Source organism: Euphorbia lathyris, chromosome 7, assembly GCF_963576675.1.
Source record: "Euphorbia lathyris chromosome 7, ddEupLath1.1, whole genome shotgun sequence".
In the NCBI taxonomy this organism is placed as follows: domain Eukaryota; kingdom Viridiplantae; phylum Streptophyta; class Magnoliopsida; order Malpighiales; family Euphorbiaceae; genus Euphorbia; species Euphorbia lathyris.
Genome location: NC_088916.1, coordinates 86022947 through 86040426, shown reverse-complemented (window position 1 = coordinate 86040426; position 17480 = coordinate 86022947). Strand labels below are relative to the sequence as shown.

The window sequence follows — 17480 nt, the reverse complement described above, 5'->3', positions numbered from 1 at the left end:
AATATCGGTCTAGGAATGGTCTGCACATGTCCAACCTGTCGAAGGCATCGCCCCGGCATGTACGGCTCGATCACATCCCGATACCGTATCCATCCAGAATATAGAGTCCTCGGGGTCTCCGTAATGGCATCAGGGCCATACGGCATCCACATGACCTACAGATGTATAAAATTACATTAACACATACAAGTAATACAAATTTGTTTTAATTGAACAGTATTTATAATTATATAGCAAGTATACCTCATCTGCTGTCAACACATCAAGCCGGGCACGAAATGCTCTCAGCTGCTCATCGCTCTTCTCCATCGATATAGATGGCCACAACGAAGCCCTAGGAAGATCCGGGTCAACTGTAACTGCCTCTCGATGTGGCCTGAAAAAAGGAAAATACTCATAAATCCAGGACTGGAGCAATGTCATACAACCCGTCATCTGCCCGCAATCTCCTCTGGTAGCAATACCAAGATGACGGTATAGATATGCTAGTGCAGCTGATCCCCAAGAAAGTCCAACGGCTCCAGCCGCCGAGTCCTGCACCTCTAACAGACAAGAAGGTCGGATGCGGTCACCACTCTTGTCTACGAACAAGGTGGAACCGAGCATCAGCCACGTCCAAGCTATAGCCTGGGTCTCAGGAATCCGATCACCTCCACAGTGCTCCATGACGGAAGCGGCTCGTATACCACCAGAAGAATAATGACGGGCATCTAACTGAACCCGAGTCATCCCAAACAAATCCATCACGCACTCCTTAAGCTCATCAATAGTCGCATCAGCAGTCACCATGGCACCATCTACGGGGATGCGCAATATCTCCCACACATCATGCATCAAAATGGTCATCTCGCCAAATGGCATGTGAAATGATGACGTGTCTGGCTGCCACCGCTCTACAAATGCCGTGATCAGAGCAGCATCTATGTGACTGTGCATAATACCAGGTAAATGGAACATGCCAGATGACTCGATACGCGACTGAATCGTCCTGGAAGAACCACTGTACCATGATCTCAGCTTCGAGCAATACCCTAATCTGGTATGACACCTAAGGACGCCCCTATCCTGACCGGCCCAGATAGCACATGCAATATGTCCCAGAAAGCTCGGGATCACAGCACCATCAAATGGACCCCCGGGGACGGGGTCCTTCACAACCCAGTCATCCTCTACACTCCTCGATCGCTTGTTGCTACCTGAAATTACAGCAAACGGTTTACATTAAATTTTTGGTATATTTTTCAATAATCACGATTAAAACAAATACAAATAAACACATTTTTAAATTTCTCTTACCAGAAGAAGATGCTGCGGTAGAAGAAAATCGTCCGTCTCGACCCCTCGTCACGACGCCACGATGTATGGGGATAGTATCAGAACTAGGACGATGCATAGAGGCATCCCCGTCCATGTCTATATCAGTCGCCTCATCCTGTCCCTCAGCACGCTCCGCCTGTGCTGCATGTGCCCTTCGGGCGTCCGCCATGTACCGTTGCTGCTCCGCCCGCTCCCGCCGAGCAGATGCAGTAACAGGACGTGAAGACGTGTGTCTAGGGTCAGATCCCTCCTGATCCTGTAATATTATTTATTTAGTATATTCAATTTACCATAATTTTTTTTATATATGTTCGGGTGTGCCTACGCCCGGTCCGTACAAATTTAAAAAAAAATAAATCAAAATTTGGCCCTTTTTGGCCTGGGCGGGTGGCTTACACCACCTGCCCTAAGGCCCAAACGGGTGCGGCGCATCAGTCGGCCTTAGGGCCGACTAGTGCGCCGCAAACGTTTGGCCCTTAGGCCAAACGGGCGCGACGTGCGCTCCACCACAAGGTGGAGCGCACATCTTGTACGCGTTCCACCTTAGGTGGAACGCGTACGATGAGCGATCCACCGTATGGTGGAGCGCATGCGCCGCGCAATCCACCTTACGGTGGAGCGCGTGCGCCGTGCGATCCACCATACGGTGGATCGCTCGTCGCGCACATGCTCCACCTACGGTGGAACGCATAGTTCATGCGTTCCACCGTAGGTGGAGCATGTGCGTCGCACCCGCCTGGCTGAAAATCTGGGATTTTAATCCCGATTTTCAGCCCTTAAAATCACGAATTCGTTAAATGTTTTAACGGAAAAACTTACCGTAATACCCATGTATCCTTTGCCGATGCCTACTTTTCGTGCCATCTCGTTTTAGGTCGGTTTTTTGAGAACGGAAAAGAAGTAGAGAGGATTTGGAATTTTCAAAAGTTTTGTTTGAAATAATGAGAAGGGAAAAAGGGTCAATAGGGTGCAGTGGAACCGGAATTTAGGGGCGGTATATAGTCGCCCACTTTTATCATTTATGTTCAAATAGCAAATTTTCTAGGGACTATTTCCATGAATTTTTATTGTTTCCTTGGGTTTTATCTTTCTCCCTTGACACAGACATCTAAGCCAAATGGATAGCTGATCCCGTTGCCGTAGTCGAACTGCCCTATAGAGTTCCACATGGGTACCACGCCTTCATTGTGGCCGAGGTTAGTATAAATTCTAGATTTAATTTCTTCTGATTTTGAAAGTTCCTACTCCCAAAAGCATGTATTGATAGGTTGGATGGGTGATTTAACGAGGATAATATAAATTCTAGATTTCGTTGCGATTACAGTAAAGAGGAGAGGAAAAATAGGTAGACAGATGAAGGATTCAAAACATGCTTCAAAGAAGTGAAAAAGGAGATATGCATAGCTCAAGGTCTTTATTTACATGAAGAAGTTCAATTGTTGATTTCAGATTTTGTTATTTTTAGTTTCAGTATTGACAATATTGGTGAGGTTTATTGTAAAATTTGATTGGAATGGCATGATGTGATTGGAATGGCATGATGTATGTGGTTATAACTGTTTGCTACAGTTAGACATAGTCCAGAAAAAATGAATTTTCTGGCATTACTGAACAGGGATTTAGTGACAAAATATTCGTCGGTAAATTTTTCATTGAGATACTAAATTTTTAGCGACAGTTTACCGACCTGTGTTCTGTCGCTAAATCCTGTTTTTTTTTGTGAAAGTTTAAACCGCCAGTAGGATAGCGTTCCTATTAAAAACCTTTCCCCGATGCCCTAATAAAACCGTCGGTAAAAGTAGAAACGCTGGAATTGACAACACTTTTGCAACAGTTTTTAAAACCGTCGCTACTATCTCTAACGACGGTTAAAACCGTCGCTAAAGTAGAAAAAAACCGTCGGTAAAGGGCTTTTTTTTGTAGTGATGGTTCAGTATCAAGTACTGAAATACACTTAAAAATAAAACCGATACCAAACCGAAATCATAAAAACCCAAATTCAATAAACCAAACCGATAAACACCCCTAATTAGAAATAAAATTACTCATGTATTATTAACTATTTTAAATGTCATAGATAAAAAATTACTCATATTAGCCAGCACCTTAGCCAGCACCTGTGGTGAATAATACAAAAGAATTGTTAAATAAATAAAAACAGAAACAATATCAGATAATAAAGACTCTATAAAACAAAAACGGTGGTGAGCACACCGATAGCTAGAGATCCAGAAATAGTAAATATATTGAATACGGCAGCGTTTTCAGCTGGAGTAGGAGAATAAGATGAAGAACCAAAGATTGTAGACAGCGGGATTACAGAAGGAAAAGGAGAACCTGCTGTAGGTGGAGGAGGAGGAGATGGAGGAGAGTTAACAATAGCCGGAGATTGAGCATTCACCGGAGGAGGAGTAGCAGTACTCGATGGAGAAGGAGAAGGACAAGAAACTAACTTTTTTAACCATTCCATCATTTTTACTGATATTACTTAGAAGAAAAATAAAATTGATTAAACTAGCTTTTTTTTAGCATTAATCACCACCTCTAATTATAAATCTTCAAGTAAATTATTTTAATCTTTACCAGAGTTGTGTATTATATTAAGATTATAAAATAAAAAGTTGCTAAATTAAAATAGGAAATAATTTTACTATCTCTTCCTTTTTAATGACTTAGCCTTTGTTTGGGAGTTTGGAGGTTAACGGATGTGAGAGTTAAAGGAGGTAATGGAAAGGGAAGGGAAGTGATGGAATGGAATGTTAAAAATTAACCTTGTTTGGGAGTTTATAGGATGTAAATTAGGTTAAATGTTTAACCTTGTTTGGGAGTTTAAATTTGGAGGGGAATGAAGGTTAAATTTACTCTCCAGAGACAATAAATTTTTAAAAAGTTTACGTTACTTCCATTAACCCCAATTTTGGAGGTTAGAGCAAGTAAAGATTTAACCCCATTAACCTCTATTTACTCTCAAAAAATAACTCCCAAACAAGGTTAACTTAATACTTAACCTTCCATTACTCTCATTTACTCCCATTATCCTCCTCCCAAACAAGGGCTTAATGAAAATATATTTTTAAAGCTTGATATATCAATTCCTCCTAAATATATTCAAAAACCTTAATTAGTTCCACAAACTTTTTTGGTGTTCTGAATAGTCCCTTAAACTTGCTTCAACTGTATCTAATATTAAACTTGTTTAAAGTGTTATTTTCAATGTTACGAGAGATGTAAACGGGGCAGGGTGGAGAATGCATTCTCATCCCCGTTCCCGACTAGTCCGGGATTCCCCATCTCGGTCACCACGAGCTAATCGGAAACAAACTTATCCCCTATTCATGTCCCCATGGAGATCTTCATTCCTCGTTTTACAGATGTTCCAAAAACGTTATCAACATTCCTCATTTTCCGCGGGAAATCACCATTTATATTTAGAATCAATAAAGACAAAAACGTTTAAAAAACAGTGGCTAATAATACCAAGTATTAACAATCATCCTCAAAAATTTCAAATCACAAAAAACTAACAAACAATTGAAAACAATCAATCACCTAATTAAAAAATCAATTATCATGGGAATAATCGAGGATCCTTATCGAAGATTATGGGGCGGAGACAAGGATCCACACGGGACAGGGATACCTATCTCCATCCCGGTTCCATCTCCTTCATAGAGAATAAAATGATCCTCATCCCCGTCCCATGGGGATCCTTATCGGATTCTCCGTCCCGTCATCCCTAAATGTACCCATGCATAACCACTTTTTTTTTTCTTTTGGGATATTATAAACATAATTTATGTCGCATTAAACTAAAGTATAATAGGATGATTCAACGAATTATAATTAAGATACAACATAAAGCCTAAATGTTAAAGTTAGAGGTCAAATGTTAGAGACAAATAAATTTGCTATTTTGCTACCATTATTAGAAGTAGAGGTGTGTATCGGTTCAAAACCGAACCAAACCGAACAAAAATTACTAAAATAATTCACACCAACACCAAATCAAATAATATGTGAAACCAAAATACTATCGAACCAAATATTTAATTCGGTTCGGTTTTAAACCGTACGATTTTAGTCAAAAAAATTTTGAAAATAACAAATATAAATCACTATATTTTATCATTAAATTTACTTCAAAAATAAAAAAATTAAAATACTTCAAAAATACATTTATATTAATTGATTATCATGATAATTATAAAAAAAAATAAACTTATAAAATCAAATATATGTATATTTATAAAATAATGTTGAATATATGTAATTCAGTGTGGTTCAGTATTAAGTACTGAAATACACTTAAAAATAAAACCGATACAGAAGCCAAATATCAAAAACCCAAATTCAATCACTTCAGTTCAATAAACCAAACCTATGTACACCCCTAATTAGAAATAAAATACTCATGTATTATTAACTATTTTAAATGTCATATATAAAAAATTACTCATATTAGCCACCAGCTATGGTGAATAATACAAAAGAATTGTTAAATAAATAAAAACAGAAACAATATCGGATAATATAGACTCTATAAAACCAAAACGGTGGTGAGCAGACAGATAGCTAAAGATACAGAAATAGTAAATCTATTGAATACGGCAGCGTTTTCAGCTGGAGCAGGAGCATTAGATGGAGAACCAAAGATTGTAGACGGCGGGAGTACAGAAGGAAAAGGAGAACCTGTTGTAGGAGGAGGAGAGTTAACAGTAGCCGGAGATTGAGCATTCACCGGAGGAGGAGTAACAGTACTCCATGGAGAAGGAGAAGGAGAAGAAACCGGTGGTTTCACAACTGGAGTTGGAGTAGGAGCAGATAGGGGTGGTGGTGGTGTAGCAAGCGGCGATCTAGTAGGTGAAGCCGAAGGAGATGGAGGAGAGTTAACAGTATAGCCGGAGATTGAGCATTCACCGGAGGAGTAGCGGTACTCGATGGAGAAGGAGAAGAAACCGGTGGTTTCACAACTGGAGTTGGAGTTGGAGTAGGAGCAGATACTGGTGGTGGTGTAGCAAGCCCCGATCTAGTAGGTGATGAAGACGGCGACTGTGCGATGGAAGATCCGGCCATCAACACCATTATCAAACAAAGAGAAAAGCATGAGCTCGCCATTTTTTAATTACTTGTTTGTTGATTCTCAAATTAATCAGATCAGAGAGATAGAAATTGAGAGTAATGGAGAAGAGAGAAGGCAAGAGAGGGGTATATATAGGAGAGTTTGGTGTGAGTGAATCCAGCGTCTAGTAAATCCTGACTGTACACATGTAGTTTGAGACGAGGACAAAAGGTGAAGCGTTGAGATGTAATTTTAATATGCTTTATGCCACGGTCAAAAAAGAAAAGAAAGAGTCATCGTCTTTCGAATTGAATGCTGGAATAAATTTATTATCGCGTTTCTTACATGTAAATAATTATAAGTTGTTTGTGTTTTAAAGTAATATATTATTTAGTTTTTTTATTTTTAAAAATAATTATATAGATCATGTTTGTCAATTAGATGTTAGTTGATTATATTAACAGTTAGTTGATTACTTTTTTTATCAGCTGATTTGAATAACTGATTTGAATAGCTTATTTGATTACAGGATTGTATGAACTTGTTTAGTAAAAGTTAGCTGATTCTTAATAGTTGTTTGAGTCAAATGTTAAATAATGACATGTTAAAATATTTATTTCAGATTAAATAGTCACTACAAGAAAAATGCTACTTTGCGACCGAAATTAGCGACTACATATAATTCAGTCGCTAAATTGTGACCGCTATAGTGGCTAATGGTTTTGTATAGTCGCAGAAAGTAGCGGAACACTTTGATGCCTATGTTACCCACGTGTATTTTTATTTAGCAATGCAAAATAGAAATTAATCGGAAAAAAAACTAAAAAAGAAAAAATAAATATAAATATGACATTAAAAAAGAAAAACCCTAAAATTCTTTCTATTCTCGACCTAGCCGCTCTCCTCTCTTCTCTACGCTCTGAAACTCGACCGAAGCCCCCTCTTCCCCCTCTTCTCTGTGGTCTGCTCTTCGACTTAAGCCACTCTCCTCTCTTTTTTTCCGATTTAATCTTTCTCCTTTCAGACATCTGTGTTGGATTAAATAAATAAACTTTCAGAGGTACAAAGGAAGAGTATAATTGTTGGAAGAAATTCTCTTCTGATTCTCTTGCCTTACTACTTTGTATTGATAGGTATTTATAGATTACAAACATGACTCTTAGTAAACCACATTAACTCACTATAAATACAGATACAGACACAGGTACAGAAATGACTCTTGGACACTCTATAAATACAGATACAGAAATGACTCTTGGATAATCCACTGAATCAAATTAAAGACTATTAATTATAAGTTCATTATTTCAACACACCCCCTTAAACTTATAATTTTTTTTATCCCTTAGTAACACTAAGAACAACTCTCAGTCTGCTGAAATCTTCCAACTTCAAAGCTTTAGTAAAAATATCAGCAACTTGATCTTTGGATGGTACATGCTTGAGTTGAATTTCTTTCCTTCCAATGCATTCTCTAATAAAGCGATACTTGGTGTCAATGTGTTTGCTTCTATCATGAAAGATCGGATTTTTAGCCAACGCAATAGCTGACTTATTATCAACAAAAACATCAGTTGCTCCATCTAGAGCAAACTTCAAACTTTTTAACATCCGTCTCAACCATATTGCATGACAAACACAAGAAGCTGCTGCAACATACTCTGCTTCACATGTTGAAAGTGTAACAATTGCTTGTTTTTTAGAACTCCAAGCAAAAACAGCAGTTCCCATAAAAAACACAAAACCAGTAGTGCTTTTTCTATCATCAACATCTCCTCCCCAATCACTATCACTGAATCCATACAATCTGAAATTGTTCTGGGAAGAGTAAAATAAACCATAATCCAGTGTACCTTTGATGTATCGAAGTATTCGTTTTGCTGCCTCCATATGAATTAAAGTTGGAACCTCCATGTAACGACTAATGAGTCCAACTCCATATAAGATATCTGGCCTTGTACATGTCAAAAATCTCAGCCTTCCAACCAACCTTCTGAACAAAGTTGGATTCACCTTTTCTTCATCATCATGCTTTGACAACTTATTTCGACAATCCACTGGCGTAGAAGCTGAATTGCATTTATCCATCTTGAATTCTTTTAAAATAGCTTCTGCATATGACTTCTGAGACAAAAAGACACCTTCATCACTTTGCTTAACTTCAATGCCCAAATAATATGACATCAGCCCCAAATCCGTCATCTCATAATTATTTGTCATCAACTTCTTAAATTCTTCAATCATCTTTTGATCAGATCCTGTGAAAATTAAATCATCAACATATAAGCATACATACATTATTTTTCCATCCTCATTCTCCTTGATATACAAAGCATGCTCATATGGACATCTTGTGAAGCCATTCTTCTGGAAATAGTCACCGATGCCAGAATACCAAGCCCTTGGAGCTTGCTTAAGGCCATACAAAGCCTTTTTTAACTTCAACACCTTATCTTCTTGCCCTTTCAAGTATAACCCAATGGTTGATTGACATAAACTTCTTCTTCAAGAGTTCCATTTAAGAATGCTGATTTGACATCCATTTGGTGAATTTTCCATCCTTGTTGAGCTGCCAAAGAAATAACTAATCGAATTGTCTCAATTCGAGCCACCGGAGCAAAAACTTCTTCATAATCAATTCCGGCCTTTTGAGAAAAACCTTTTGCAACAAGGCGAGCTTTATACTTCTCCACTTTTCCTTTGGCATTTTTCTTTATTTTGAAAATCAACTTCACTGCTACAGCTTTTTTTCCCTTTGGCAGTGTTGCCAATTCCCCAAGTGTCATTCTTCTTTATGGAATTTATTTCTTCATCCATTGCTTGTCTCCATTTCTTTTCCTGAACAACTTCTTCAAATTGTACAGGTTCTGTATTAGCAAACAAACAGAATAAAGTAGCGTTATCTACTTCTTCAGTTTCTGCATAAATCTCACTCAAGCTTCTCATTCGAGGCTGCCTCTCTGATGAACTTTCTAGGGATGAGTCTGTCACATTTGTCTGAGATGTGGAAGGTGAGTTTGGTGGTGTGATAATTACATCTTCATTTTGACCTGCAAAATCATCATCATATACAGGAAGAAAATCATAATTTTCATCTTCTGGAATCTTCCAATTCCAAGAGCTTTCTACTTGAAATTCTGCATCTCTGCTTATCACAACTTTTCCATTCCGAGGATTATAAAATTTATAACCTTTGGAATTTTTTGCATAGCCAATAAACACCATCTTCTCACTTTTATCATCCAATTTGCTTCTCAATTCGTCAGCAACATGAACATAACCAAGACAACCAAATACTTTTACGTGAGAAATATTTGGTTTCTTTCCACACCATGCTTCATTGGGGGTCTTTTGCAAAAGCTTCTTTGAAGGACTTCTATTATTCAAATAGACTGCACATGTTACTGCTTCTGCCCAAAATTCTTTTGGCATACCTTTGCACTTCATCATGCTTCGGGTCATGTTAAGAATGGTTCTATTTTTCCGTTCCACGACACCATTTTGTTGAGGAGATCTTGGAACAGTAAGCAATCGACGAACACCATTATAATCACAGAAATGATTGAATTTCTCAGATGTGAATTCTCCTCGATCAGTTCGCAATGCTTGAATCTTCAAACCGCTTTCATTCTCAAATAGTGCTTTAAATTTTTTAAACACTTCAAATGCTTCAGATTTTGCCTTCAAAAAATAAACCTATGTTTTCCGAGTATAATCATCAATAAATAATAAGAAATACCGGGTTCCTCCATGTGAACTCGGATTAATGGGACCACAAATATCTGCATGCACCAAATCAAGTGGTTTTGATGTGCTTGACAAAGACTCCTTTGGAAAACTCCTTCTGAATTGCTTCCCGTACATACACCCTTCACAAATCTGATTGGGATGATTTATGGAAGGTAATCCATACACCATTTGTTGCTTGCACATTTGCTCCAGTCCACCAAAATTCAAGTGACCCATTCTGAGATGCCACAGCCATGCAGAATCTGATGAGGCTTTCAAACACATAGGACGATCACTGCTGATTTTTAATTTGAACATCTTGTTTGCAGACATAGGAACTTTTGCAATCATTTTTTTCTTTCCATCTTTCATAACCAGCCTATTCCTGTTCATCTCCACTTCATAACCTTTCTCCAAAAGTTGTCCAATACTCAAAATATTGGATTTCAAAGCTGGAACATAATAAACATGAGAAATAAATTGATGATCTCTATTCTTCAGTTTGATAAGAATGTCACCACTTCCCACAACTGGAACTTTTGTTTTGTCACCGAAAGAAATACTTCCTTTCTTAGATTCATCAAGCTTATAAAAAAGTTCTTTATTTCCCGTCATATGATTGCTTGCTCCCGAGTCTAGATACCAAGACTCCTTGCTCCTGCTTCATATTCGCTACATGTCAGTAACAAAGTTGATTCTTCATCTTCCTCCTCGGCAAAATTGGCCTGTTCGTCTTTAAAAGGTTCAGATTTACACTCAGCAGCATAATGCCCAAATTCTTGACAATTGTAACATTGCACACGAGATTTATCACGACCATGCCAATTATTTCCACGGCCTTGGAAATTGTTGCCTCTACCACGTCCTCTTGCATTCCATTGCTGATTATTTGTGGCTTCATTATTGTGGAAATTTCTGCCAACTCTACCTCTTCCATTATATCCACAATTCTAGCCACGGCCACGGCCTCTACCTCTTGATCTTCCTCTTCCTCTTCCTCTTCCATATCCACCTTCAAATTGGTTCTTTTCTTCTTTATCATTCAAATCTAGTTTCGCCTGCAACACCTGAGCGACAGGTTCTTCTCTATTTTTTAATCTCTTCTCATGGGCTTGTAACGAACCCAAGAGTTGATCTACAGACATAGTCTCCAGATCTTTTGATTCTTCAATGGAAGTCACCACGTAATCAAATTTCTGAGTCAAAGAAGGAAGGATTTTTTCTATCACAAGAACATCCTCCATTTTTTCTCCATATCTCTTCAACCAATTGACAATTACCAAAGTTCTATTAAAGAACTCATCAATTTTCTCTGACTCTTTCATCTTGAGTTTCTCATACTCACTTCTCAAGGTTTGCAAACGCACCTTGACTACTTTATCTTTCCCTTTAAAGGAATTTTCGAGAATCTCCCATGCCTCCTTGGCTGTTGTTGCAGTCGAAATTTTCACGACTATATTCTCATCCAAACACATGTGGATTAGAGAGAGTGCTTGTTGGTCTTTCTTCCTTTTCTCTTTTTGAGCATTCGTCAATTCCTCCTCATTCTCTGGCTGCTCATATCCAGTTTCTACCATTTCCCATACATCTTGGGAACCCAACAAAGCCTTCATTCTAATGCACCAATTATCATAATTTTCCTTTGATAATTGTGGATATTTGTATGGAATCATTCCATTCAACATTGTAGAGAATTTTTGCTGGCTCTGATACCAATTTGTTGGATTAAATAAATAAACTTTCAGAGGTACAGAGGAAGAGTATAATTGTTGGAAGAAATTCTCTTTTGATTCTCTTGCCTTACATATGTATTTATAGATTACAAACATGACTCTTAGTAAACCACATTAACTCACTATAAATACAGATACAGACACAGGTACAGAAATGACTCTTGGATAATCCACTGAATCAAATTAAAGACTATTAATTATAAGTTTATTATTTCAACAATCTGACCTGATCCCTCTCCCCTCTTTACGGCTTCCTTCTTCAATTAACTCTAACTGAGCATCGTGGAGCAGGCGACACTTTTTTATGTATGCTGGAGTTTGTACCTGAAATTGAAGGGCTAAAATTGGAGGAGTTTGAAAAGATAATAGAGGAAGGAAGAACGAGAAGCAGAAGGGTGTTAGCTCTAGCCTTCTTTTTATTAAGGTAGCAATCCTTTAGGCACTAGTGCCCTAGAAATTTCAGTCTTCATTTTGTATGATTGTAGATGATTGTAGATACTTATTAGGATGTTAATCACTGTGGATTTTAATGATTTGCTAATTAATTGTATTTGTGTGTGCGTTTTGTCTCTGAAATGGTTTCCTAGTTTCAATGCAGTTGTGATTTTATCTTAGGAATGTTGAACTTTTGAACTTGAAATTGTTGTTATGTTAATCCTTTCCTGTACCCATGAAATAGGTAATTAATTATATTCACTAATGCAGCTAATTTCATTGATTAAACTAATGCTGCTTATTTTATTGATAAACTGCTTCAGGTTCTAATTAGCCATTTCTAAATTCCTAAGGTTATTGTTGCCAATATGTTGTAACATAAGGCATAAGGGATATTATTTTGTTCATTTTGAATTAAAAAAATTGTATGCGGGGACTAGATACCATGGTTGGTGAACATGGAATTCAACTATCCAATGGATAGAAGCAGAGAAGAGAAAAGTATGAATGTAACTATTAGTATAGGTTTATAGAAAAATATAGCAATATTATTAAATATTCTTATATAAATGTAACGATTAGTATAGGTGTATAGTGAAATTGGAGTTACCCCGAAAATACGACACAAAGTAGTCACTAATCCAATTAGATTGACATCATTATGACAGTAATTTTTTTAAATTGAGTTAATGTTGACTCGTTTGACACAAACTCACTAATAGACACATGAACTCGATAATCGCTGCCTCTAAAGTGTAACTTTCTGTGTGTGTTACTCCGAATTCAATTTCTTTCTACTTGTCTGGTTTCTGTCCTTAAACTCTTTCTCATTGCATTTGCTTGCAAAAACCATAATCATCCTTGTTTGATTTCTTATACTTGCTTTCAATGAGACACATTAGAGGTTTCAAGAGAAGTAAAAACCAGATAAAAAGCTTGACCAGAGTGTGCTGTCTGCAGATTTGTCTTCTCTCCAGCCTCTGCCTCTGCCTCTGCCTCTGCCTCGCCAGCGCTTTGATCACTGGGATGAATTTTACTACAGGATCACTGGTACTGGTAACACTCCATTTCGAGTTTTACATTTTACTATCTAACTCAGATTGATTTTATGGGTAATGGATTGATATATTACATTTTATACCAATTAATAGCTTACACTTGTTTCTACAATGTTAATTCTTTTGCAAATGTAATCAAACACGATAGAGATAGTATGAGCTCCCAAATGTAAACATCGATATATAATCAGCTTGTACGTTCTGCATTTGTATTATAGAGTGCTTTTTTTTACTGATCCTAATGAGTATGCTGCAAATATAGGTAAAGAAAAGGAAAAACTCATATAAAAGTCTGCAGAAGCTTTCTAGTTTTTTTAACTAATACAATCTGTGATATCAAAGGATTTGTTTACCGACTTCCTTGGATGTCAATCTTCCAGTGAATTTCTTAATCTGACTTTTTTTCTTTTAAACATGTCAAGTTGTTTCAAACTTTCTGTTTTTGTGTGTCTGAAGTAGGTGTTTCAATTTGCTTCTCACGAACACTTTTACACTGTTTGCTTTAAGTTGTTCAACTCAATTTCAGAAATCCAATCTTTTTCTTTCAAGTAAAGGTGAATGGTTGTACGAGCATGTTCATAGGATCCATTTCTTCATTTTGAAGACCGTAATTCTTCAGTATACCTTTATTAATTGGTTATGGTAAAATGGATGCTATATTTCTTACCGTTGACTGCATGTTTCTGTTGTAAGCAGATTTTTTCAAGCATGGATCTTTAGCTGATTTCATTTTTCTTTTTAATGTTTAAGACTTCATCAATCTTCTATTTAGTTGGTCTGGATTTTATGTTTTGAAATGTTTTGAAGTATAGTGGTCATAATGTTAGTTAGCGAAAAGCTTAGTCGCCATAGGTGTAATTTATGCCCGTTTGGTTATCATTTTTGTAGTTCCTTTTTTTTTCTTCATCACTATAGAAGAGTAGAGTATAAGCTGATTTCTTAATGTTTGTTCTGAATTTGTAGGTCGAATTTGAAACCTCCTTTGGGAAGAAGCAGAAAACGTTCTAACTCTGAAGATGGTGAGTTGGACCGCTGGATCCAAGCGCTTATTCTGGTGCTTCTCATGGTCGCCGGTATGAAATGCCTATGTGCTAGTTTGTCTTCAGATAAAATGCATATGCACTGGTAAAGTCCTAGTTTTGACTGTTATACACTTTCAACGCAGCTCTGTTGCTATGAATTTGATCCGATTTTGATTGATCTGAGTCTTGTTTTCAAATAGAAATTTGGGGTTTAGTTGTTTGTGTATGCTACTTTCATGCCCTGCTTCAGTTAGTTGGATTTTTTTAAGTTGGATTTTTGTTTAGCTTCATTGTTGTCTGAAGTTGGCGATCATTTAGAGGAAACTCGGTTAGCAATCATCTATACATTTTTAATTATTGGTTTGATCTAGGTTTCTTTTTCATGTTGCATTATTTTTCTAATCGTGATCAATTGCTTTTGATACACTTCCTATGTCTCTTTTGTTTCATGTGATCTGTTATGCGTAATTTCAATCCGATTTTAGTTTCTGCTTAGGAATTGCAATTTGGAAGTGCAACTGGATATTCTTAATTGCTTTCTGCTGTTAATACATGAATTTCTGCTGTGTACATAAATTTCTTAATTGCTTAGTACATGAATTTCTGCTTAGGAAGTGCAATTTGGAATTGCTTAGTACAAAGTCAATATTGATTGCTAATTCAGGCTACACATGAACTCCTTAGTTTTTATTTGTTTTTCCAGCCACTTTTGTATGTTCTGTTTTGCTTGTACTTATTTTGATTGGTAATTCAGGCCAAAAAATGCCATTGAAGAACTTGAAGCATTCTATGAGGCTGCTGGAGGTGTTTAATAGGGAAGGGGGAATTTTTGAATTAGGTTTCAGCTGCACCGGTATCTTAGAAATTCAAGAGCATTCTTCAAGTTCTGATGGTCCATCTAATTTAGGTGCTACTATTGAAATTCAAGGGATAAGAAACACATGTGTGACTGTATAGGAGCGCCTTGATGGCTTCAATGTATATATATTTCTAATTTGTGGTTAATTTATTGAGTGTGTTAAAATAGGTTTATAATTGTATTTAATAATCCTAATTGTAATTACAATTATCATTATATATAAATTTTATAGTATATTACCCATGAGATTTGTCATAATTCCATTCAAATCAGTCGGCAAAAGTTCCCAGGAAATTGCACAGAATTTCCAACAATTTACCGACAGAAATGCCGTCGGAAATTGTTTATAAACCGACCAACTTGTGTCTCCATTCTAGCCATTACCGACTATTTATAGTCGCAAAATATGGTCGGTAAATTTGCGACCACTCAACGACTAAATCAATCAGTAGCTATAGTTTGCGACTATCGTTACAAATAGTCGCCGTTTGTCCAGCGACTAGTCATTTACCGACTGAACGCTTTCGGTCGGTAAACCACCAAATTCGGTCGGTAAATCACTCTAGCTACTGAATTAGCTACCAAAACTGCGGTAGCTAACTAGCTATTTTCTTGTAGTGAACGGACTCCAATGATGTTATCATTAGCCACGGTTCTTCTACAACCGACTCTAACACTACAAGAAAAACAACTATTTATGAGAAAAATTAAGTGAGAATAATAAAAAATTCTCATTACAAACATACTACAATGAGAATATTAAAATATTCTCGTTGAAAATATTATTATAAATATTCAACTATTTAATTTTATAAAATTATTCTCATTAATTGGTGCCAAATGTTTTGGCTCCAAAAATTCCCCCAAAATTTAGTTAATACTAAATAAATAAATAAATAAAAGAAAAAGGATACTTTAGTAATTTTTCTCTCTTCCAAACTCTAAAGTCATGCTCTGACTTTCTTTCTCTCTCTCTACGATATGTTAAACCCTAGACTCAAACTTGTTCGCATCTCCTGTGGAACCGTCAACTCCGGTCGTCCTCCCGACTTGCTATCTCTTGTATTTCGGACCCCTCGTGATGGTAGGACTCTCTCTTCGCCCTCGTGATGGTAGGACTCTCTCCTAATGCAAGGTCAGTTATTTGGGGATTCCCTCTTCCTCTCCTCCCCCTCTAGCCCAGCTTAATTTCATTAAGCCTTGAATTCGAGCTATTCAGGAATGAAGTGCAAGGAAATTAAACTCCATGTGTTTATTTTCTTAGTATTTACTTGTATGAGCATGTTGTTTTCTGTTGCAGGACTCAAATGGGGTTTTCAGCTCCTATTCACTCATTGGTTCCACCCAATCACTCCCCTGAGGTTTTTCTGTTTTCTCTTTTTACTATTTCATTTCAGTTCAATTAGTTAGTAAAATTGTTGCCTCCCAGAAATTTTAGATATTTACTCAAATTGAATAAGTTCTGTTTTCTCTTTTTCCTATTTCATATCAGTTCAATGAAGCATTTAGCAGGGGACTCAGTATCTTTAGAGATTGTTACAGTAAAAAAATCATAGGTTGACTTATGATTTGAGGTAATTACCCCTGACAATATTGCTTTTTCAAGTCTTAGTTTTCTGAATCTTGTTTTGTTTCTGATGGTGTGTGTGGTCTCAAGTTCACATTGAAAAAATTGGCAACCTATAGGAGAGATAGTAGAGATGATGAGATGGATCCATTTGGAAGTGGGCATATGGAAAATGGTTTTGATGATGACAAAGATGAACAAGAAGGGGAGGCGGAGTATGATTTGAACTCGGAATCAGGTAGCGATATGGGTTCTGATTTTATTGACGAGGATGATGATGATGTTGACATTGTTGATGCAGAGGATGCTCGTATAACTAAGTAATTCAAAAGTGTTTGGAATTACATGTTCTAGTTGAATCCCAATGGTTCCTCTGAAGATCATATTCCCTTTTTGATCATCCAGTGGAGATTTTCGGGCTGTAAACAGAATCTTACTCATTGGGGGCATGAGAGAAGGATCACACATGGAATTAGGATATTAAAGAGAGAATATGAAGTTTCTCTTATCAATCTTTTGGATGTGTTACAATAGAAAAGTTACATTTGTTTTCTCCAGGCTGCCATGTATGGTTATCTGTTGAAGCCGGGGAAATTCAAACTTGATTTTGCAGGTGAGCCAGATGCTGTCAATGCAATAATGCATTCTGGTATGAAATTCTAACTAATGTTTCAGAGCCTATGTACATATTTGACAAACTT

At 36.9% G+C, this 17480-nt stretch overlaps 1 long non-coding RNA gene across 1 annotated transcript; it reads left to right on the top strand.

The window, feature by feature from the left end:
* Window positions 1-13272: 13272 nt before the first annotated feature.
* On the top strand, window positions 13273-15391 carry LOC136235045 (uncharacterized). Its single transcript, XR_010691624.1, has 3 exons — window positions 13273-13323; window positions 14295-14456; window positions 15108-15391. It is a non-coding gene; the product is annotated as an uncharacterized lncRNA (long non-coding RNA).
* Window positions 15392-17480: the final 2089 nt, after the last annotated feature.